The sequence below is a fragment of the Wyeomyia smithii genome, chromosome 3 (assembly GCF_029784165.1).
Source record: "Wyeomyia smithii strain HCP4-BCI-WySm-NY-G18 chromosome 3, ASM2978416v1, whole genome shotgun sequence".
Taxonomy (NCBI): Eukaryota; Metazoa; Arthropoda; class Insecta; order Diptera; family Culicidae; genus Wyeomyia; species Wyeomyia smithii.
This window is the reverse complement of record NC_073696.1, coordinates 225,065,267-225,090,208: the sequence shown is the minus strand read 5'-3', so window position 1 is coordinate 225,090,208 and position 24,942 is coordinate 225,065,267. Positions and strand designations below refer to the sequence as shown.

Sequence of the window (24,942 nt, the reverse complement as noted above, 5' to 3'; positions counted from 1 at the left end):
AAAGAAATGACTAAACATGCAAATTTTTTTTTAATTACAATAGGCGAGACTGAATAAAAACAGCAAATTGATGTTTATTACCAGGGTGTAAAATATAATCGTTTCCAAGCTAGTTGGGTCCTTAATTTGTGTGTTAGTGAATGAAGATCGAATCAATGATCAGTTTATTACGATACATTTACTTGTGAGCTACAGACAATTACCTTGGGAACATTTCACTCAATCTAGTTAACTAGCCGATTGGGCTCTACTCTCTAAAAAAACCTACGTACAAAAAACATTTCTATAACAACGGACTATTTTCTAAATCAGCAGTTAATTCTTAGTTGAAATCCCAAACGCTTATCACAAACATAAACAAATTATAGACCATTTTCGCGAGTTTAGTGAATGTTTCCAGGAACATCAAAATCATTCCAGCACAATTGATGTTCAAATCCTGCTCGGAATTTCTCAGAATGATCAACATGGATGAGCGTATATCTCGGTGATCGCGTTCACCAGCCAGGTTATAGCGTAATTTCCTAGGCTAATCCAAACCATAAAACTTGGACGCGATGTTCTGGTTCTGAAAGTGTAGCTTTACTAAACATTTTGAACATGTATGTAGGTCTTAGCTTTTGCGCACGAACGCAGGTTTGACGTAGGACTACTGATTATTATGCCAATTTTCACGAAATTCCTCTCAGTGTAGCAAAAAAGAAGTAGTCCTAAGTCAGAAAACAAAAAAAAAATGTGTACTGTGCTTACCATAGTATTCAAACTTTCAGCCAAATAACAGTAAACAAAACACTCAAGCATGTACAACATTAAATAGCAACCCCATAGCACTGATTTCGATGTCATACCAATTGTTAAAAGAATCAACAGACCCGACCCTACGTTCATGAGCTCCTGATAAAACATGCAAAATAAGAATGCCTTCAAGTATTTTCGTAAAATATTAAATTGCACCAGCAGTTCGGTATGCTTCCTAGCGAAAATGCTGATTTCGCGTTTGAGATTATGCAGAAAATAAATATCTCTCACTGAATCACTAAGGCGTGGTGCATTTTTCAATTTCTGCGCTCTGTCAGTTTGTTCCTCAACCTCGGTCTCAACTCGATCAAGCATGCTAGAGCAGGAAACCACCAAATCTTGCAAGGTACAATAAAAACCAATAAAAAAAGAAATGGAAATCGTACTATATACTCCAAACGGAGTAGCATTCAACAACATGTTTATAAGAGCCGTCCATTTTGGTAGTGGGAAATTGTTTGGGATGCAAAGATCCAGCTCGTTAAAACCTCCGTTGAAAATTAGAATAACCATACTGATTACATTCATGCAATAATAAAAGATTGTGCAACGGCGAATCAACCGAAAAAAATAATTCCGACTCCTCGAACGACTTCCATCGAGAAATTCTGACAGATTTTTTTTTTCCTGTTGGGTACATTTTCCACTGCGACCAGAGATTTGATCTTTTGTGGCGGGCACTATTTGATGTAAGCCTCATCAGGGTGTCGTACCCCTATTAGGTTGAATGGTTTCCACTTGCTGAATATAGGCATCGTCCCAATAAGGTATTATTGAACGAATAAAGTTCACTGCCTTATTGGGAGAAGTCATCCAGATATCTAATGGTTGTATTAAGTGTTTATCAAAGAACTGCTTCCTCTTTTGAGAGAGTGCTTCACAGTCACATAATAAATGTTCCGATGTTTCTTTATCTAGGTTACAAAAGCGACAGGCATCATTTTGCAATTTACCTATCTGTTTAAAGTGATATTTACTTGGGCAGTGTCCCGTTACAAGGCCACTGAAGGTACATAAGTCTTCTTTTGAGATACTGAGCAATCGCTGGGTTACTGTTTTTTGGGGTGCAATAAATTTTTTCGATTGTCGAGCTGAATTATTGTTTTTCCAAATGTTTTCTATCATTGATTGTTCCCACTTCTTAAGTTCCATTTTGAGGGCACATTCTGAGATCCCACAAAACGGTTCTGGCCCTATGAACAACTGCATTGATCCATTTCTCGCCAACAGATCAGCTTTTTCATTCCCTTCAATGCCGCAATGCCCAGGTACCCAGAATAAGTTTACTTTACTATTTCTAGCCACCTGCTGTAGCAATTGAATACAATACCATACTAATTTCGAAGAACAGGAAACGGATTTCAGTGTTTTTAGTGCAGCTTGACTATCCGAAAAAATGCATATATTTGTATGTCTATAGTTACGTCGTAAGCAAATTGTAGCGCATTCAATTATTGCCTGTATTTCTGCTTGAAATACTGTTGGCCACTCTCCCATAGGTATTGATAGATTGACTCCAGGGCCTGCCACCCCAGCGCCAACCCTATTGTTTAACCTGGAGCCATCCGTGTAGAACACTATTGAGCCTGGTTGAATGCTAGGCCCACCTGATTCCCATTCAGTGCGACTTGGCTCAGTCACTTGGAATAGTCGTTCAAAGTTGTACTGCCTAATTGTACTGTACTAATTCTGACAGATAGTTACTAACAGTTCGTAATTCGCGTAGGTAAATACGAATTATCAAAACACGGCCGTACGACAAATAAAGACTCCAAAATATTATTATCACGTGAATCAAATCGTTCTTTGAGTCTCCGTAAGAATAATGGACAAAAACACGATCTATTGGTATCAGAAGTATGCAAACTATCACCAGTCGATAGAGAATGTAGATTACTCGAAGTAGTGTATTGGTTGCATTGAATTCGATGCCTGCGGAAAACACATTATATCAGAGAAATATGCAAATTATGCAGGGTTCAAAGACGTCACCTCCAATGGCATAAGACCATTGCACAAGACGAAAAAATTTCGTTACATCGTACAACACTTTCTTAACTTAGTTTAGTTTTTCCGATATTTTCGTTATCATTTTGGAAATGTGTCCACACGAACCAGTTTCCGTGGTTCAAATGGATTTAGTGAACACTAAAGAACAATGTCTGGGCCACGTACTCGCAAGCGAAATAGTTTTCTTTTAAATTATGAATAAATCACAAAATGTATTACGTTGAAAATCACACAGCATGTCTGGGAGTTTTTGCACCTGCACTTAGCTTTGTGCAGAATATCGATTTGGAAGGTGTTTAATTAACATGAATAGAGAAAAATTGAAAAACTCTAATACATTAAAAAAAAAATCTGAATATACTTCTCCGCGGTTGTAGAGTATGGTGTCCCAAAAAAAATCGATGTTGAAAAAGTCAAGGTGCTCAGCCCTAAATTGAAAGATAATGTTATTTATAGCAACTTTGTAGAACATTTCGACTTCCTAAAAAATTGTTTTCAGGTTTCCCAAACGTGATTTATGGAAAAATGACTTTTTTAAGCTACAAAGCCGCTCTTTTGCACTTTTTTCAATTCTGTTCGATTCCTAATTTTTTTCATATATTTTTTTATTTTTGTGGGGTTATTTTTGAATATTTTGCATGGTTCAGTTCAGTATTGTATCTCACTCTGGTTTTGTAGCTTGAAAAAGTCGTTTTTTCATAAATCACGTTTGGGCAACCTGAAAACAATTTTTTTGAAAGTCCAAATGTTCTACAAAAATGCTATAAATAACATTATGTTTCAATTTAGGGCTGAGCACCTTGACTTTTTCAACATCGATTTTTTTTGGGACAGCCTATTGTAGAGTATTTTGTGATGCGAAACTCTATTTGTTCCCTACAAATCGTTCTCTGACAGTTTTTATGTAAAACTAATGCACAGTGGTCCAACATGACAAAAAGTGGGAACTAGCCCCATAGCGCCTTAACATTCATCTTAGCTGTGTAGAAAACTAGCTGTTTGTATGAATGACCCGCATAATCGCAAATTGTCAAAAATTATGAAAAGTTTACTACACAAAAAATAAAAAAACCAATATTTTTTTTGTTTTATCTCTACAGAGGAATGATTTATTCAGGAAAGTTATAGAAGATTCAAAAATATGAAACATTGCTGAAAAAACAAAATTTCTATCGTCATTGGGTACAGAGTGTTTAATGTGAAAGTTACTTTAAAGTTAGTTTTCTGTACTTAACTTTTGTTAGTTACATTTTACAAGAAAACGTCGTTTTAAAGAAGCATTTGAGCATACAAAACACACGTTTTGGTTGAAGACCACACAACTCCTGGACTTTTCTTTACAAAGTTATAGCATATTGTATTTTAGCTTATTTTTTCAATAAATCCAAGACCGTATAAGGTAAAAAAGGGGCAAGTGGAATCATGATGTCATTTTTTTTTTCTCTGATTTTTATTTCTCTCAAAGATGTTCTTAAAGCCACAGAAAAACTGAAACCTTCTTCTTCAGCTCTGGTCTGACGGTATTCCAACCCTTGTTTTGAAAAGATGTGCCATCGCGCTCAGTGTTCCGCTAGAAATCATTTTCAATAAATCGTTATTACAAGGGGTATTTTCTGATTGCTGGAAGAGGTCGGCTTTGTTTCCGGTCTAAAAAAAAGGCAACAAACAAGATGTGGTGAACTACAGGGGAATAACGTCTCTAACCGCTAGATCAAAATTATTTGAAATTTCAATCGGCAACGTTTTATTCCGTGAATTCAAGTCATATATTTCAACAGTCCAACATGACATTTACCCAGGTAGATCGACCACGACTAACTTACTAAAGTTTACGTCGCAATGGAACCACGGCGTGTATCGCAGAACAACTTTTTTTTTTAAAAATGGGCATCGCCAAAATCTTCACCATTTGAAAATATAGCTTTTTACCTTTCATTTGGGATCCTCCGGAAAATCATCCATCGCGGGCTTTCGAACAACTTTTTTTTCCATTAAAAAGTATTCTGACAGCAAAAAGTCTAACTACCGAGAGGATGGTACGGTGATACAAATAAAAATAAAAATGTAAGAACTTTTGAAGTGACACAGTGAAGGTTGTTAGTTTAGTCGAGTGCAACTTTCGCTCATACTAGAAATTTTTCAAACACCCTTAAAATTTGAATTTATGGTCAAAATGCCGGTATTTTGACCTTAGCGCATGAAAACTATTTTTAACTCATTTGTTTTTCAACCGATTTTGAATTTTTTAGCCATTTTGGAAAGGGGAAAAATAGAGTTTTCAAAATATATACAGGTTTGTACTAACTTCATCAAGAAATGTTGAGTTATTCGAGCGTAAATCTAATTTTTTAAACTTCTCCACGCAAATTTTCAACTTTACTTGAAATCTGTCAGTTATTTTTGTAAGAAAAGTACTACTAGTACCAGTGCTGATAAAAGTCATTTCCCCCAGCAAAATGCTCCGAAAATTACAGCCAATCATTTTCAATTTTCACTTCAATGATCGCAGCACTCTTTCAGATACACTAGATTATCGTCCTAGTAACGTGCTGTTATACTCAGATGAAATAGATCGCGCGCATCGTTTACGGTTACGGAATAAAATTTGACGACAAATCCAACTAAATGATCTTCACTTCAAAGCGAAAAATTAAAACAAACAATCCACTCAACCAAAATGAACCCCACCGAAACACTTTTTCACTGACACTGACCGATGCCTTGACAATCTTCGTTAACTGAAAAACTGATTTTGTTGTCTTGCTTTTATCACATGAAATATGATGGGGTGTTTTGACAGTTCACTACCATGCAAAAAGTGGGAAGCAGAACTCTGAAAGGACTGTAAAAAAATAACGTTAATGGATGCTTTTTTCACTTTCACTCAAGAGTGTCAACAAATATCAACCCTTACTAGTACACTAGCAGTTTGAAACTATATTCAATGGAAGAAAATGCAATAACTTCTGATGCATAGATGTAACAAATTATAGAGCTTTTAAAGTACATTTTCATAAAAATGTGTGAAAATTTGTTCTCAAAAAAAAAACATAATATGTTTCAAGTTGTTTTTAAACTACTTATTACACGTACACCTAAGTGAAATCTATAGATTTATCTATACATTTTTAAAGCCCTATTTTTCGCATTTGGGAACATTTCTAAATGACGTAGCATTCGAGGGGGAGGGGGGGTTGTTGTTTTGTGACGAAATGTGACGTGGAGAAGGGGGGGGGGTCAAGCCAAGCCATGTAGCAAATATGAAACTTAGAAAACTGCTACGATGGGGGGGGGTCGAAAAAAAAGCTACGCCATTTATGGATGTTCCCTTTCCAAAACGATCTGTATATAAAGCATTGATGGGAAAATGACAGAGTTGAAAATGAACATATGAACCACGTTCTAAAGGCGGAGGTTTGACAATAACTTCAAATAATGAGGGTATTTGAAAAGCTTCACGTTTGGGCGTAAGTAACACACGACTAGAGCTACAACCTACACTTGGTCACATCAAAAGTACATGCATTTTTTCCATTTATAGCACCGTAAAATAAATAGTCCAAATATTATTGTTCGGTAAGGGTAAAAAATTTTGATTTTCTTAAGAAACATATAACTCAGCGAAATATCTGCCGATTTACACAGAACAGCTTCTATTTTATTCGTAATTGAATTTAGTTTCAAAGCGTTTGTTCACTTGTAGTACTTTTCTTACAAACATAACTGACAAATTTCAAGTGAAGTTGAAAATTTGCGTGGAGGAGTTAAAATAATTAGATTTACGCTCGAATAACTCACAAGTTAGTACAAACCTCTATATATTTTGAAAATTCTATTTTTCCCCTTCCCAAAACGGCTAAAACATTCAAAATCGGTTGAAAAACAAATGAGTTAAAAATAATTTTCATGCGGTGAGGTGAAAAACCGGCATTTTGACCATAATTACAAATTTTGCAGGTGTTTGAAAAATTTCTAGTATGAGCGAAAGTTGCAGTCGACTAAACTTAAAACTTTCACTGTGTCACTTCAAAAGTTCTTGCATTTTTTTTATTTGTAGCACCGTACTATCCTTTCGGTAGTTAATCGCTTTGCTGTCAGAATACTTTTTAAAGAAAAAAAAAGTTGTTCGAAAGCCCTCGATGGATGATTTTCCGGAGGGTCTCAAATGAAAGGTAAAAAGCTATATTTTCAATTGGTGAAGATTTTGGCGATGCCCATTTTTTAAAAATAAAGTTGTTCTGCGATACACGCCGTGGAACAAAAGCATAGAGAATGGGATGCAAGTGGATACCATCTATACAGATCTGAAAGCAGCGTTTGACCGTGTTGATCACAACATTCTGTTGGCTCAAATCGAACGCCATCACACCATTTTACTAAGTGGTTAAAATCGTACCTCGTAGACCGCACACTGTACATTAACCTGTCGGGTGTTCCTCAAGGAAGCAACCTTGGACTATTGCTTTTTAATCTTTTTTTCCAACGAAGCTTGTTACGTAAACTAATGTATGCTGGTGATCTAAAACTGTTTCGCATCATTCGATCCATAGCAGACTGCAAAGAATTGGGTTGTTTAGCTATTCACAGATTTACGATTTTTATACATCATCTGAAAGAGTGTAATTGTTTGAGCAAAACGTGATTTATTAAAACTTTATATCATTATCCTTCGATTTTTAAATGAAGAAAAAAAAATTGCTCTGTATCGCTACAATGACAGTTGGTATATGGGCGAACTGTCATCGTAGTGATTCGAGCAGATTTCGAGCAGTTTTAAATCGTGAAAATTCAGATCTCTCAGATGCTATAAAATGCTGATATAGCTAAACAACCCAATTGAAAAAATATCTTGATGCATCCTCTGATTGGTGTGACCGTAATTTTCTAACAGTTAGTGTTTCTAAATGCTCCGTAATTTCTTTCACACGAGTTAAGCCGCTACCTTGAAACTATAGTATATGAGGAGAAACCCTCGAGGGTATGTCGGTAATAAAAGATCTAGGTGTACTGCTTGACTCACAGCTGTCCTTCAAGCACAACTATTCTCATATCATTGTAAAAATTAAACAGAAACCTCGGCTTCATGATGAGAATCGCCAAAGAGTTTACTGTTCCGATTTGTCTGCTATCGCTATAATACGTCTCACTAGTTCGCTCTGTTTTGGAAACATCTGCCATCATATGTAGCCCTCACACTGACGTCTGGACAAACCGGATTGAATCAGTATAGGTCAGGTTTCTGCTGTACGCTTTACGATCACTTCTATAGCGTGATCCTGCCCAGTTACCACCGTATGCTAAAGGATGCCGTCTACTTGGCATTGACACACAAGCGAAAAGAAGAGACGTGTCCAGGGCTGTATTCGTGGGAAAACTACTATGTGGCGAAATTGACATTTTGTCTGAAATCAACGTGAATGTACCCAATCGAAACCTAAGATTGCTAAACTTCCCGCGTCTTCCATTCCATCGTACAGAATATGGCCAAAACGATATGTGACGTCTTCAACAATGTATTTTACTTATTTGTCTTCAACGTATCTAGTGTTACTTTTAAAAATAGACTTTAGCAAATGTTGTAAATTGTTAGCCTTAGGGTAAAATTGTGTCTTAGCTAGTAGAGTAATTCCATGTGTCATATTTTCTAAATAGTATATTTAATTGTTGTTAGACTTAATTTGAAAAATGTTAATTTTCAATCAAAAGATAGAGGGGTTCTCACGCGCATTTGAGTTTTTCATAAGGAATTTCTATAACTTTCCAGAAAAAAAATTCCTCTATCTCTTGACACAAAAAAGTTGGGTTTTTTTATGGTAAATTTTTCGTAAAACCTACTTGACAATTTGCGATTACGCGATTTATTCATACAAACAATTGTTCCGAAGACACTATTAAGCTAGGATGAATGTGAAAGGCGCTATGGAATTAAGTTATACTTTTTGCCTTATTGGACTTATTATTGTGCAATGGTGTCTAATGCTTTGAATCAAACCTATGCCAAAATACATACGCTCTTTTAGGAAATTAGACTTTACGAATAAATATGTGTGCAAAGTTTCATTCAAATTGAAAAAGGATTTAATAAATTCATGCGTATGTTCAGGTTAGTATCAAAGCATTGCTTCGAGATACCCAACTCTTTTTTCCCATATTTCGATGCTTCGGAGAAATCGTCTTCTGCCGATCCTTCGCACGCTTCTGTAAATTGCGCTTATAAATCATATTCATATGACGAGACATTGCGAGGATTGAGATGCGGTAAAAAATTAACACTAATACCAAAAGCAAGCATTCGAGTATAAGCTTTTTTGCCTGACTTTTATCACAATAAGCAATGTTTGATAATTCTAGTTCTCTGGTTATTTCGGGCCGAGTTTTCAGCCATTTTTGACATTTTTATCCTTAACAGCCGCTAGATATACGGGTGAAATCCGGCACTACACGACCGGTACTATTTTGCCTTTTGAGCAAAATCATTTCAAATCGCCTGGAAATACGCGAAAATTTAATCGACCATTTTTTATTTGAATGAAACTTTGCGCACATATTTGGCTTAGCAAACTGAGCATTTTTCACAGGTGGAGAGATTTTTTACACCCATGAGTTACATTCTAAAAGGGCGTATGCCTTTTGGCATAGGTTTTATTCGAAGCATTGTAGCCCAGAAACCGTTGGTTGTATAGAAAAAACTGTCTGAGAATGAGTTGTAGGGAATTTAAGATGCATCATAAAAAAATATCCACTGTACAAAAACAAAATTAAAAATAAACATTAAATTTCAATTTAAAAAAAAGAGTTGATTTTTTTTTTTTGAATTTTTTTTTGAAGAAACTTGACGTTAATACGCAACTTTTGAAAAAAACTCCAGGATGGAGAAATGAAAAATAATTTTTTTTTATGGTAGATTAATTTGTTTATGAAAATTCTAGTTCAAACATTTTTCAAAATATTTGTATTCTGATGATTTGAAAAGATGCAGAGAGTTATTTTGAATCAAAAAGCTCTTGGTAGTAAGCATCCTAAAGGCATCGGTTTTCGAGTTATTTCTAATTTAAGCTCGAAAAATTATCAATATGTAGGAAAATACACGTTTTTCTTTATTTGTCCATGGTTCTCCAGCAAAAATCATACGTTCATTGGAATGCTTGATCAAAAATATACAATTCATTCTTTGACAACAAAACGATTGGGCGAACGGTTCTCAAGAAAAGAGTTAAATGTTCTAAGTGATATAAATTAAATATATCTAAGAATCAAATATTTATTTTCGAGTTTTATTATTTTAGGAACATATTTTTTATGACATAGATACTTTGCAGAACTAGTTTCACCTTATATTTTATATACATCATAAGTAAATGATTCGTCATTTTTGAAAACAGCTTCGTTTGTATCTTATTTTCTGAAATCGGAACAAAAGAGTAATACTTTTGTGTGGCAGCTATTATAATAGATTTTTTGAAAATATTGCTCCATTTTGTTACTCCTTGTTCATTTTCTTCATATTATACCCAACTAAATGACATTTTTGATGAATTTTTATTACTTTTCTGATTAGACCAATCATACAATTCTTTTGCGCTTGTAATGGGATGTTCATGTTCTTTAGCTATACTAAAAAAAAAAAAATCGCATGGGCCTTTACCATGAGAAGTCGCAAAAAAATGCCACTCTGCATCGACGTTATATTTTGTTTTGAACTTGCAAAAACTTGCAAAGTTTTTTCTATTTTTATATTGTGAGGCAGCTCCATCAGACATTATTATCGCTTTTTTCAACTCTATTGTTGTTTTCAAAAAACTCATTAATTTGGCAATGAACTGAACCGCACCAATATCATGATGGAGTACTTCCGGTATTATGATGAAGCTGACATTCTTAAGTGTTCCAGCTTCTGAATAGTAAACAACGAAGGGATGAATGGTGGTTTGACTATCATTCCAATAACTACACGAATCACAAATTGAGAAAGACGTATTAAAATGAGCTTGACTGTTCAATATTTTTAATTTTGCAATAACGTTTTCGTTTAATTTACGTAAGCTTGAAGAGCACCGATGATCAGGAAAGGGTTTACAGCACTTGGGCTTGGTGTATTCCATTTTCACTTTATTCATCTTCACAAAATGCAAACTGTTACTAACACTTCTGGAGAAGTGCAATCATATTTATATACGAAAACAGATATTATAGGTAACCCAGTAGTTATTGGTTGCGTACTTTACAAACAGTTATTATTAGTAAACAAATAGGTAGTGTTGCACGACCAATATTTTCATTTATAAAACATTCGGCAACGGGGAACGTGTAGATAGGCTAAGGTACAGCTCTGAGTTATTTATCTAATAGTTTTGTTGTCAAAGAATGAATTGTATAGGAGCCGTTGAGAGCAAAAGTTGTACATGTGCCATTAAGTAAATCTTTCAGGAGATAAACGAGATAAACGAAAACACTCAAATAGTAAATTATTTTCAACAATTTTTCCCAACATAACTGCACTAAATCATTGCTGGAAAGGTTGCAAAAGACGGCACATGAAAGCATAACGAGTTCTGGTTGAGAAACTTACACAAACTTCAATGGAAAAATATGTACCACTTTTGTTCTATGAGAAAAATAATGACAACCAGAAAACGTTGAGAGTAAAAGTGGTACATGTCTAGTCTAAGCATGAAGGATGCATTATCTCGCTAATCTTAAAACATAAAACATTCATGTCTTCAGCAGAGTTGTCCATGTGATTGAGTACTATAGAATGATAATCTGTTTGTTAAGAAATTCTGTTACTTTGTGGCACTAGTGTATATGTAACAGAAGACATTTTAAATAATCTAGATCGACTGGGGCCAATTCAAAGTAAAATACCCTGGTATCTATAGAATTGCTATTTGGTCGCTAATAACTACACAATGGACCCAGTTTTAACTTTCGGTAGACTACCGGTTGCCCTCCGGATCCAGAAATACCGTAGAAGAGGAAAACTGCAAATTATTTTGGCTATAACTCTGGTATAAGTTATCAGATCTCGGCTTTTCTTTGATATTATGGTATATTTTTGCATGTGATAGTTTCGAAAAAAAAAATCACAGGAGGGTTGTGTGCAAAGCCACGACCGCAAGAATGAAGTAGAATACATTTACAAGAAAACCCGGCTGCTTGCGTGTCGGTCATTTTTTAATTTGTTGTTCAATTCTATATCGGATAAGATACCGATCACATCGTGGCGTTATCAATGACAGTGCGAATAAATTATTCCTAGTGATAAAATAAACAGTGAAAAGCTGATTTATCAAAATGAGTCAACTTTTCATTGAATGCATTTACTAGTGCCCGCTATCGCACAGAGACTGCATTTCACTAAAGTGCCTCACTGCATCAGCTGCTATCGATGCTAAGCCCGCTGCAACTGCTACGCTATCCGTAGCCATGCTAATGTTTTGGCCGCAATACGCTGCTATTGGTATCCGCTGTCCCTGCATCAGCTGGCCCAGCTGCTATCGATACTGAGATCCGCTGCAACTAGTGCACTATCCATTGCCATGTCACAGTCGTGGCCGCTATCCGCCTGGTATCCACTACTACTGCTGCTGCTAAGGGAAGACTGCTGTTGTCGCTGTCTAGAACTATTATGAGCGGCTTCGACTGAAACAGGCTCTTATATAGGGATGAAAAACCTATCGATAGTTATCGATAGTAGTAGGAAATCATTGATAACTATCGATAGCCATTTCAATCGATATTTCCCATCCTTACTCTTATACAGACAAATAGCAAAATCAAAATGACAAGGCCTATGATTCTGTCTACCGTGCTTGGGAAGCAATCGTGTTAACGACTAATCAGATCAGTCGAATTTTGCGCTTCAGCAAGGATTGACCATTCTCAATATTATAGTTGCTTGTCATGATTTAGACTTGATAATTTTTGAATTTTAATTATGCGGAAAATTATTTTTTATGCTGATAATGAAAGTTTTTCGGATGTTGGGCTCATGACTGAAGGAAAAGATAATTCAGTACGTTTTGAGACACGGCGATGAAGCCAAATATGTATCTGTTCCAAATTTCTTGAAAGTGTAAATTGATTTAAGAGAAAATATTAACTCTTCAATTGGGCTTTTATTTTATCCTGAAAAGGACAATTTGTTGTTTAATTCAATGTTTGATAAGATGCCGATCACATCCTTGCGATCACACTGGCAGTGCGAATAAAGTATTCCCGTGGGGAAAATAAACACCGAAAAGCTTTCCAGAACGTTCTTTTCATTGTATGCATTTGCTAGTGTGCTTGCTATCGCTTAGAAACAGCATTTCACTAAAATGCCACACTGCATCAGCTGGCCCTGCTTATATAGATGCTGAGACCATTGTCAACCGCTGCGCTAGCTCCGTTGTCACCGTAGTGGACGCTTCCGTTGCTATTGGTATCCGCTGCCTGCATCACCTGGTCCTGCTATCGATGCTGAGACGCGCTCCGCTATCCGTTGCCATACCACAGCTGTGGCCGTTGTCCGCCGCACTGCTAATGCTATGGGAGGACTGCTGTTGTTGCAGTCTAGAATTAAAATGAGCGGCTTCGGCTGAAACAGACTCTTATATAGGCCAAATAGCACATTTCAAATAGCAAGGTCTATGATTCTGTCGACCGTGCTTGGGAAGCAGAGGCCGAAATTTTCGTTTTGACAAGGCTTGACTATTTTCAATAGTACAATAGTTTGGAAAATAAAATTACAATTATCTGCATTTGGGAAGAGTCTTAGAAGATTTTCCAATCTATTGCTGCAAGAACGAAGGAAATCCATCGAATACTAACCGATTTATTAGCATTTGAAATTGGACATTTTTTTCACTTTTTTCGGTTTTAGATTTTCATTTCACATCCCTATGTAGCCAAACTTCCTGAGAGAAGTATTCTACTTCAAAACACGGAAAATACTAGGACCTGTTCATTCAAGCAGACAGTGTATGTAGTTATAGGAGCGACAAATGAGTGAACTGAAAATATGATACAGCCTTGGAAAAACATACACCGTATCCAGATGGGACTAGGACCCATGGTCAAAACACCATGCCGGAGACAGGGAGATTGCGGGTTCAAGTCCCGTCGGGATGCGTTATATTTTTCCAAATCTGTATTATATATCCAGTTCGCTTATGTTTCGTTCTCTCTACTTCGAATACTGTCTGCTTAATGAATTATTGAAAATTAATCTCGTTTACGGTTACTCCGGATCTTTCGGAGGGCTATCTGACGGTAAATTTGAGTAACATTCTGTCATGAGATCATTTATTTTCGTCTGGGAGTGGTTTATAAAAAAAAGTGGGATTGTTCTTAAAAATTTATCTCTTTTATGGTAGCACCGGTGGTTCACGTGGTGGCCATCTTGGAGTATATTTCGTTAAAAGATCATTTTCCTTCTAGAATAGGTCTCGAAAAAAAAAACAGGAATTTTAAGGAACACTTTTGAAAATTGACATTTTACGCTGGTTCCGGATCTTTCGGTGCAATCATTTCGTTCCTTGTCAATCCCGCAGAAGCAGTTTCGCAAAAAATTAGGAAGCTCTAGGATCGCTTTAGAAAATTGACCTCAATTACGGTGTTTCTGGATCTTCCGGAAGGCTATCGGTGGCCTGCCTAAAGCCAAACCTGGGTCCGGTGTGTAAATATATATCTACATCAAAGACCTCAGAGAGCTATCTTCTAAATTGGCCACAGCATACGAGTTGATACTGAAATAGATAAATCTCTTTCTGTTACAAAATAGTCACGTATACACTAGCTCCACGTGGTGAGAAAATTCGAAAACAGACAGAACTTTATCCAAAAGTACTCAATCACTTGACCAACTTTGCTGAAGACATGATTGTTCTATATCCTAGGATCTTCGACTTACAATTCATCTAATATGCACAGACTGGACATGTACCACTTATGCTCTCAACGAAATGGTGATTATGTTAATTACCAAAAATTGTTCTGGCTATAACTTTGGTTTAGGTTATCAGATCTCGGTTTTTCTTGGATATTCTAGTGCGTGATTGCGTTCTGCATCAATTTATGCAAAAAACCCAAAAAGTGTAAAAATGGCACATGTAGCACTTTTGCTCTCAACAGCTCATATTGTTGATCAAGCATTCCAATGAACGTATGGTTTTTGCTAGAGAACCACGGACAAATTGAGAAAAACGTGTATTTTCCTAAACAATAATAATTTTTCGAGCTTAAATTCAAATTAACCGATGCCTTTAGAATGTTAACTACCAAGAGCTTTTTGATTCAAAAATGTTTAAATTAAAATTTTTATAAAAAAATAAATCTACCATGAAAAAAATACTTTTCATTTCTCATCCTGGAGTTTTTTTTTCAAAGTTGCGTATTAACGTCAAGTTTCTTTAAAAAAAAATTTTTATGATGCATTTTTAACTCCCTACAAGTCTCAGTTTGCTAAGCCAAATACGTGTGCAAAGTTTCATTCAAATCAAAAATTTGGCGTCATTTGGCGTCATTTGGCGCGATCTTGCTCAGTAAAAAAAGCGAGAATTCGATTATAAGCTTATTTGTCTGACTTTCATCACAATCAGCAATGTTGGCAATTCTAGATTTCTGGTTATTTCGGGCCGAATTTTCTACCATTTTTGGCACTCATGCAGCTATCAAGTTCTCCTTAAAAGCCGCTAGATATACGGGTGAAACCCGGCACAACATGACTATTTTGCCTTTTTTTTCCTTTTCATGATATCAGTACGGTTTTGGATAAAAAATAATGATAAAATGTTTGAATGGTAGTGTTCATAAATTTTCAGAACGCGTGGCGTGCGTACTAGAGCTAGAGCGAGTAAAACAACAACAACAGCAAATCGTTCCAAAGTCAGATTGGTTGTATACTTTAGCATCGGCTGTGCTTTGAAAAGTAGTGATTGGTTGCTCGGTACTATTTGGATAATTCATGTTATTTACCAGTTTTTTTTTCGAGAGTGTCTCAATTAATTCGTTTTTTTGTTATAACAACTCAATTTTTAAAAACAATCTGATCGTATAATATATTGGTCAAACCCTGACCACTTTTCCCATGGTTGAATTTTTTGATTTTCGAATCAGGCACCTAACTTCCAGATAGACGTAGTCCTATGTCAAAAAACATTCACACAATTTTTGATAAAACAGAATGAACTCAGCAACGAAGAACATTTTTTTTTTTTTTGGCTAATCGATTGATTTTCTCTTTCTTCCTTTCAGGTCGCAGCGATACGATAGCGAAAAACTGCAAAATAAAAACCAAAAATAAACACTGATTGCCGCCATAAGCCTCAGGTATCAAGATTACGATGAAATACCAATTACTTTTCCGTTTGCGGGGCGCTCAGGATTATGAGATGTGTAAAATTTGATCAAGTTGGTTCTTTTATTTTTTTTTTTTGAAAAAAAAAATCCACCCGTTTTTAGTGATGGCAGTTTGAAATCTATCAAATAAATAGCACTCGATTGCCAGGTCTACTGCCGGCGGAACTTGAGATTGTTGAGTTAGGAAAAGTTGTTAAGATCACCCGACAAAAGATGTGCTTTCATTTGGGTTTTTTGTTTTTATAAAATTATTTGAAACGCAGGGTAAAGTGATAATTGCAATTTGATATTTATTTCCAGGGGGTAAATTCGTGGTACATTTTCAAGCTGTTAGTGTATATAACTTGTGAGTTTGTGAAATTCATTTCTATCAACGATTAGCTGTGTTTCTTGAAGGCAATAGACATTTATTTGGTGAGTATGCACTCAGAAAATGACGTATTCACTGCTTAATACAATTATACATTATCCTGCAATGTTATGAACTATGTGCAATAAAAAATCGATAACGACGAATTATTCCCTAAGACAACAATCTCAGTAGAACTTTTTATAGTTACAAATAAGCGATTTTTACTGTTTGTTTGTTGCTATCTAACTTCTTCATTCGGTAACGCTCAACACAAACATAAGCAAATTATATGTCATCTCTGCAAAAGTTGCAAAAGTTTCTAGAGACATCGAAAACAATCCACCGCAAGTGATGTTTAAATCCTGTTCGCAGTTCATCAGAATGATTAATATTGATGAGCGTATTTCTCGGTAATCGTGTTCAGCTCCCGCATTATAACGTAATTTCTAAGGCCAGTCTAAGCCGTACAGTTCGGATGCGATGTTTTGATTCTGGAAGTTGAAATTTGTTTTATTTATTGAACGAGAGTTTTCTGTTACGTACTTACCATAGTATTCAAATGTTCAGTCAACAAACAGTAGAGAAAACATTCAAGCATGCAAGTTGAGAGAAAATAGGTTATAACAAATGATGAAGTTGTCATCCCCTCTGATAAGGCCGAAAACACTCCAGTTCCTATCATAACTAGCTGCTGATGAAACATGCAAAACAAATATCTGTTCAAAAATTCTCGCAGAAATTTAAATTGCATTAGCAGCTCGGTATGTACACTAAACAAATTGCTTATTTCTCGTTTGAAATTTTCCAAAAATTATACTTCCTTAACCGTATCACTTAGACGCAGTGCAATTTTCAATTTTTCATCTTTGTCGATTTGTTCCTCAAGTGCTGTTTCAACTCGATCAAACATGCGAGAGGAGTAATTCACCAAATCTTGCAAGACGCAATAGAAACCAATCATGTATAAAATAGGAATAGTAATACAAACTCCAACGGGAATAATAAACATCAATCCGTTTAAATATATTAACTATTTTTGCTGTGGCAAATTTTTTTGGGAAACCAAACCTCGGGTCCTCAAAAGTTCCAACAAGAATTAATGTTACTATATTGAGTGCGAATCCAAAGAACAAGAAAAAAACACCACGGTTCATCAGTCGATAGAAGTAATCTCGACTTTTCGAACGATATCCATCGAGAAATCCCGATAGATAATTGCTAAAGGATTGTAGATCGTGCAGGTGAATGCGAATTATCAAAAGTCGCGCGTATGTCGAATAATAACACCAAGCAATTAACACAACGAGTATCAAGTCACTGGTTGGAGCTTCATCCAACCAACCGACATAGACCCGATCTATTGGTACCACAAGTACGAGAATCAACAGTAGCCGATATAGATTGTAAATCCATCAAGGTGGTATTATATTAGTTGTATTAAGTTCGATGCCTAAAGAAAAAAAGTTTCTGAGAAATTTGAAAACTAATCAGGGTTTAACTATATTACCTCCGACTACAGTCAACCAATCCACAATACGAAAAAATTTTGTCTCATCGAACAACATCGTTTTAACGGAGTTTAGTTTTTCCGATATTTTTGATATCATCTTGAAACTGCGTTCACACAAACCAGTATATATTATGTATTATTGTATATATTATGTATATTGTATTTGTATATGTATATTGTATGAAAAATAACCACCTTTCCTAACGAAGCAGTAATTCAGTACATCAAAAAAACGTTGGTACTGCAAGTACTATTTAATACTATTTATCTGTGAAATTCTGCAGCTGCACTTCAAAGCAAAAAAAATATTAAGTAAGGTAATGTATCATGATCGGAAAAATTTTTTATATGCGAAATTTCCCCACTATTTATTTGAAAAAAATATACCAAACATTTAGCAAAAACATTAAGCAACTTCTCCTGATGCTGTTCAGAAAGTTTCATTTAGATTGTTCAAGTTTTACTATTAGCAAAAAAGTTTTAAAAAATGATCCATTTTCGAAAACAGTTTTCCTTACAGTTTCTATCAAGCATTGTTTGCAAGCAGTGATAACGGATTTTTTTTTCTTTGAGAGCGTCCATTTTGAAATGTTAGGAATAGTTTTAGACTTACTTGAACTCGAATGAATCTGAAATGAAACGGCAGTTTCGATCATGATACATATTTTGTTCCAATCATGATTCACTCTGTTCCGATCATGTTAAAAATTCTATGGTTTGATAAAATTATATATTTGAATGAATTTACTTCGGATTGACTATAAAGTATTATTTCTGAACTAGACTGACAAATTGTTCCAATAAATGCAACTTGTTCATGATTTATGCGATATTAATGGTGAAAATGTGCCGTGAATATACGTATCATGATTGTTCCGATAAAATCTTCTAAATTGTTCCGATCATGATACATTACCTTAAACGCCAAAATATCCTTGTCAGTTTTCTTCTTGATACAGCATATAATTTAGTGTTTTGTTCTCGCTGTATTTTTTTTTTTAAAACAGTTACCTATAAACCATTCAAAGTATTATCCATCGCACAGCTTTGTTCTCTCTTGCAGGTAGAGCTCGAATACCGCCACGATAAAATTGTTCTTTTTTGACGCGATTGACGAATCAAGTTAGTTTTCGATGCCCTCAAATTAACTGAACTTCTGATCAGCCAGACCATGTGCCATCGACTGGAACGTGTGACAATCTGACAGCGCAGAAAGTTTAAACGACTTTGGGAGTATAAGGTCGAGCGTTGACATGCTGTAGATTCTTTTTATCGTATCTCTGCTGATAGTGGCAATTTTTCGCACAGTACTTGGTTCGAACGCATCGTCTGAAATCGATATCGGTCCCCAGTAATGGTTTTCGTTTTTCATCACTCGTGACGATGCTATTAAGATAACCCTTTCTTTTTTACCACTGGAGCAATTGTTTGCATGCGAAAAAAGACGCTCAACGTGTCTTGGCTTTAAATCAAGAGAATCCCAAGTATTCGAAGGTTTTTGGTTTTCGACATCGAAATAATTATGGACGAAATTAATCGCGGCATGTTGTTATACTTAGAGCAGCATTCCCGTTACTTTTTTTTACTCTCGCCTGTCTCTCGCTGTCTCCTGTGTTTATAACTGTAAGTAAATTGGTACATTATTTTAATAGAAATCTTCAAAAACTAAATAATGATAAGAGATAAAAATAAGCTTCCTTCGGTGAACTCGTGTGTTCTATCAAACCGAAAAACATTGTAGAACATTGAAAAATTTTAGAAAATCAATATAAAAAGTTATATTGAAAAAAATATTTTTAGGGGCAATCTAAAGGAATCTTAACCAAGGATGGTTAAAATCGCATCAGAGAATTATCACGAGAGAATCCTATTGGATTCTGATCACGCATAATACGCGATGTTTTGTATCGTCTCTCGAGAAGAGAACTTGTGTGACAAATAAACTACCGAAAGAATACTCCGTGAACTTTATAGCCTGTTAACTGTATGCGAGTTTATCGTCGCTCGTTCATACGCTTTCTTGATTCTCTCATCGGTTTCGATCGGTAATCCATTATCGTCTCCCGATCCGATCGGGCCGTGGAACGAAAATCTTTGGTTTGAATCACCTTGTGAGTGAGAGTGTCCCAATAATCGTAAAATTGTATCGCAAACCAAAACCAAAAACTCAGAGAGAGAAAAAACTGCAAGCGTTAGACCAACTAAAAGGCAGCACAAAACAGGGATACCTGATTTACAGAATAGACTGTGAAATGCAGATTTTCAGAGTCCGTTGCCGATTTTGTTTTTTCAAATGGCAAATATTTGTTGTTACTTTTTGCATAGCTTGCAAACTTTTTGAGAATCTATTTATATATGCGGATTTTTTTTACAAAATGTGTGCAGGTTTTTGCTTGTTTAAAAAAAAACTTCGATATCGGCCAACATACATCAGCGAATAAACCTTTGATGCTAATAAAACCGACGAACAAAGGAACATTGAGTTGACAATAACAACAGTAAGCAACATTTTGTTAAACGATGAAAAACTTATTTTACTGTCAACACTTGCGACTCAGAAAGAAAGGGGGATAATTGTTCAAGCAATCGCAATCGCTTCTTTTTACCGATAATTATCGTCTCGCGATTCTTCTCTTTTGTTTTGACACTTGGATTCTATCAGCGAAGAGTGAATCATCGGTTTGTAGAGCTATTGGAAATTCCATCTCTGAGAGGGAAAGAATTATCTCAGTGAATCTCCGAATTGGTTCACTCGGACTGGCATATCGTACGATAAATGTTAGAACCGACTGAGAGACGAAGTTGACTCACACGCTGAAAATAATCGAATGTTTATCGTCGATTTCATCGCCGATCACCATCATTGATCTTAACAATAGGTTATTTAAATTGGCGGATTGAAATATGGTGTCTTCAACAAAGTTGTTTGTTATAAAATATGCTAAAACTTACCTCAGCAAAATTGATTTTTATATGCAAAAATGAGAAAAATGAAACTCGTTTCTCTCTTTTGGGTGAATTAATCACAAAATTCTTACTTTCATAAAATGAAGAATAATTGACAAAATAACTTTGCTGAAGACACTATAGCTCCAAACTCAATTTTTTCTGAGTAAAAAAGTAATTAGTGTGAATTAGTGTATTATTTAAGTAGAAATCGTCAGTAACTAAAAAAAATATGGGAGGTAAAAATAAACTACCTTCGAAGAAATTGTTCGTTTTGTTATAGGAAACAATATTATAGAACATTGAAAAATTGTACAAAATCGCTACTAAAAGTTATATCGAAAGAACTGATTTTTAATGACAATCTGTAGAAAACTCCACATAAGTCCATTAAAATAGGCAGATAGAAGTATGGTGTCTCTGACAAAGTTGTTTCTTATGAAATGTGCTACAACTTTGCCGAACACAATGAATTTTTATATGCAAAAATGAAAAAAGTAAAATTCGCTTTTCACTGTTAAGTGGATTAAAGATACAATATCTGTTTTAGTGGGATTCATGTTCAGCCTAGTGCCGTCGACATTGTTGCGTCATTTTTTCCGCGAATTAAGTGGACTACATCAGCAGTATAGCCAACGATCTCATAGCCAAGCTGGGTTAGCTTGCTTAATAGTGTATCGACCATCAGCGACCACCAGCAGAGGGAGAGGACTCCCCCTTGTGAACAGCCTTTTGTCGCAGAGACCGTGATGGAAGCATCTCCCAATGTAGCTGTGATGTTATCAACTCTCCTCTTCAGGAGAGCTGATTGAAGCATGGGATGTATTGTCATAAGCGCGGTCAATATCAAAAAAAGCGCGGAGCGCTGTCTTTTGATACTTCAGCGACTTTTCGTTAAGAGTCATTATAGCATGAAGAGCAGTTTCCATCACTTTTCCAGGTTGGTAAGCGTGCTGATCTTTGTGCAGTGGTGAATTCTTGTGGAACTCATCGCGCATATAGTCATCTGCATTTTCATTCATTAACTTCAGGAGTTTAGATGTGAAGCTAATGGACCTGTCTTTGGTAGAGTTTTGTCTTTTCCTCCACCATTTATCTAGGAGATATCGCCCAAGATAAAGCTTGCGCTGAAAAGAAGATCAGCTCGGGCATTATGATTATGACATGATTTTTGTTTTAAGATAAGTAGCCATCTGGACCTGAAAATTTCATAGTTTCAAAAGAGCTTGATGCAACATTGATTGAAGCTTCTTCGGAAGCTAGAGAGCCTAGTTGAGTCGTTGGACGCTGTACGCCTTGTCCTCGCCAGGCATGTCCAAACCCACCACACCACTTGCGTGTGTGTTTTAGGCGATGCCATGAAGGGTTTTTCATTGCCATTCAGTGCTTATACAAAACCGAAACCCACAGTGTTTTAAATAAAACAGCCCTTCAGAAGCTTCGGCAAACACATGCCCGAGTGTTCCCGATATCGTGAACCCTCGGAAGCCCGCTTGCTAACACGTGTTTTCTCAAACGCATCATGTTTACACAAGTACATATGAAAAAAAATATTGCAGGTGGTTGTATGCGTTGACTACCGTCAAGCTTTCCAATACTATACCATTGTCGATCTCGTCGTGGCGACCAATGCTTGTGTGTTCCCCGAAACTGCGAGCCCTCGGTTGCCTCATGTGCCGAAGTTAAGAAACCCTCGGCTCGCGTGTTCACGAATGGCTTTCCAGTGTTTTGTCTTTAGCTAGCGACGGAGGGTATTACGAATAGCCCTGCGTGGTGTGTTTGTTAGCAGATGGGCCCCACGCGCTTTGGTGTGCTGTGTTTTCCCCATGCCTGGTCCTCGCACTCTGCTGCTCCGACGATGGTTGTTCGGTTATACTTGTGGACCCAGGGAAGTACATGTTCATAAGAGTCTGCAGTAATTGCCTAGGTGTGATGGTGAGACTGCCGTCCTCATTTTTTTGACTGCCCTAGGCCGTTGGTGTGGCCTACAGACATCGCTTTCTGTAGCCGGGTGGCTTTTAGCATCGTTTGAATTTCCTCGCAGAACTTGAGTCTACAAATACTTTTAGCTCAGCGCTGTTCTTAGTCAGTGACACTCTGTATTTATCCCAGTTGGATGTGCTTTAGGCCCTGTGGAACAACGCCTGTCTTCGGGATTACTAGGCGTTTTATTCCACCAGGGCACGTTGCGACACAAAAAACTTCTTCTTCAGGGTTGTGACCAAACTCTTTGACGGCCACAATAAAATCCTTTGATCGCTGAGCCAGCTTGATCTTTACCCCTATTTTATTGTATTTTTTGTGTTAGCAAACCGCAGTACCATGTCCACAATTTGTGTTTGACGATGCCTGTTGTTTGTTCACACGTATAAATAATTGTCAGTAAATGTCTAAGCAAAAATTATGCATATGCGTACTCCATTGTTATGTTTGAGTTTTGTTTAATTTTTGTTTAATAGCCTCATTTGGTGTCATTTTGCTTAGTTTTTGTATATAAATTATTTCTATTATTTGTTTATATGAATTATTTATTGAAAATATTTTGTTGTATTTTGCATATTTATAAAGTTTGAATTTAAGAGAAAACAAGTCGCAAATTAGGTCAAATCAATAAATTGTTCTAAAAAAATCATATGATGATAAATAAAACCCTGGCACCAAACTAAACGATAAGTTTATGAAATCTTCGAGTCGTCGAGTACAAAAACCGCTACGGGGTGGTGCGCTACGGGGCGGGGAGGGTCTACGATGGAAAGCGGACAGGTTGTAAATAAAATGGTCGGATAGCAAATATGCGGGAGAATTTTTGATTATAACCCGGAGGAGTGTAGTCGCGCGTTGAAGATCCAGTTTCGAAGTTTTGGTGGAATAACGCCCTAAGTGAGACATTTTGTGGCAAAATTTAAAGCCCATTTCGTACGCTAAGTTTTGAGGCGTCGTTGAAAACCGCGGCCGTGGTGAAAAATGATTAAAGCCAGTTGAAGCTATCCAGAGTGACGCAGAGACACCCTCCGGGTTACCCGCCAGCCGATTATCCATCGATCAAAAATCCGGTGCTACCCTTGTGACGCCTCACCGATAACCACCGAGGCCGCCTTGTCCGATACTACAACGCACAGTGGTCCAATAAGGCAAAAAGTGGAACTTATTTCCATAGCGCCTTTTACCTTCATCCTAGCTTAAAAGTGTCTTCGGAACAATTGTTGGTATGAATGACCCGCATAATCGCAAATTGTCATAAAGTATGAAAAGTTTACTATACTTATAATGAAAAAATTAACTTTTTTGTGTTAAGAGATAGAAGAATAAATTGTTCAGCAAAGTTGTAGAAGATTCAAAAATATGAAACTTTGTTGACCAAATGAAAATCCTATCTTTTTTCGGTACAAAGTTAAAAAGTATATTACATGGACCTAACTTAAAAGTTAGTTTTTTGTACTTAACTTTTGTTAGTTGCATTTTGCATGAAAGTATTGTTCTGAGGAATTGTTAGGGTACACAAAACACACGTTTTTGCCAAAGGTCATATATCTCCAGGACTTTTCCTTACAAAGTTATATCATATTTTAGGTTTTTTTTCTTGATAACTTCAAGAACGTATAAGTTGAAAAGGGGCAAGTGGAGTCATGATGTCAATACTTTTCTTTGAAGTTAGGCTGAAGTACTATAAACTCCTTTAGGTTCCATTTGTCCCAATCCATCTATATTAGAGTACGGCGAGCATATGTTACTGTAGGTTTTCATATATCCATAATACTAACTTTTTTGTGTTGAGAGCTATAGGAATGGTTAATTTGGCAAAGTTTTAGAACGTGCAAAAATATGAATCTTTGCTGAACAAACAAAATTTATATCTTATTGGGTACAGAGTTACAGAGTATTTTCTGTAAAAGTTATTTTTTGCACTTAACTTTTGTTAGCTACGTTTCACAAGAAAACGGTGTTCTGAAGAAGCATTTGGGCATACAAAACACACGTTTTTGTT

General features: G+C 36.1%; 1 protein-coding gene across 4 annotated transcripts in view; it reads left to right on the top strand.

Moving 5' to 3' along the window:
* LOC129727509 (connectin-like) overlaps positions 1-24,942 on the top strand; it is a 558,070-nt gene that overhangs the window by 20,339 nt on the left and 512,789 nt on the right. For 3 of the 4 annotated variants that reach the window (XM_055685398.1, XM_055685397.1, XM_055685395.1), the window contains exons 3-4: positions 16,045-16,119; positions 16,450-16,563. The gene's annotated coding sequence lies outside the window, so the exon portion shown is untranslated. The remainder of the gene's footprint in view (positions 1-16,044; positions 16,120-16,449; positions 16,564-24,942) is intronic. The other variant, XM_055685399.1, reaches the window with a different exon arrangement.